Source organism: Penaeus monodon, chromosome 23 (genome assembly GCF_015228065.2).
Source record: "Penaeus monodon isolate SGIC_2016 chromosome 23, NSTDA_Pmon_1, whole genome shotgun sequence".
Taxonomy (NCBI): Eukaryota; Metazoa; Arthropoda; class Malacostraca; order Decapoda; family Penaeidae; genus Penaeus; species Penaeus monodon.
The window spans coordinates 39861858-39862123 of record NC_051408.1 but is presented as its reverse complement, the minus strand read 5'-3'; positions in this window follow the sequence as shown (position 1 = coordinate 39862123).

Sequence of the window (266 nt, the reverse complement as noted above, 5' to 3'; positions counted from 1 at the left end):
TGTAAGAGATACACTATATAAACTGTGCGTACCTTCCTTTTTACATTATATATAAAAACACTAATATGAGGCAAGAGCAACTTTCTTAACCAAAATGCTATAAATTTAACATCCGGTTCTGTACAATCGTAAATAAATCTAACGGTGGATGATTTCATGTGGAGTAATGGTTTTGTTATATACTAGTTTTTTTTCCACATGCCTTATGCTTGGTGGTCTTGGGGAAGGTATTATCCGGGTTTGGATATGTTTGTCACTTCCCTAAT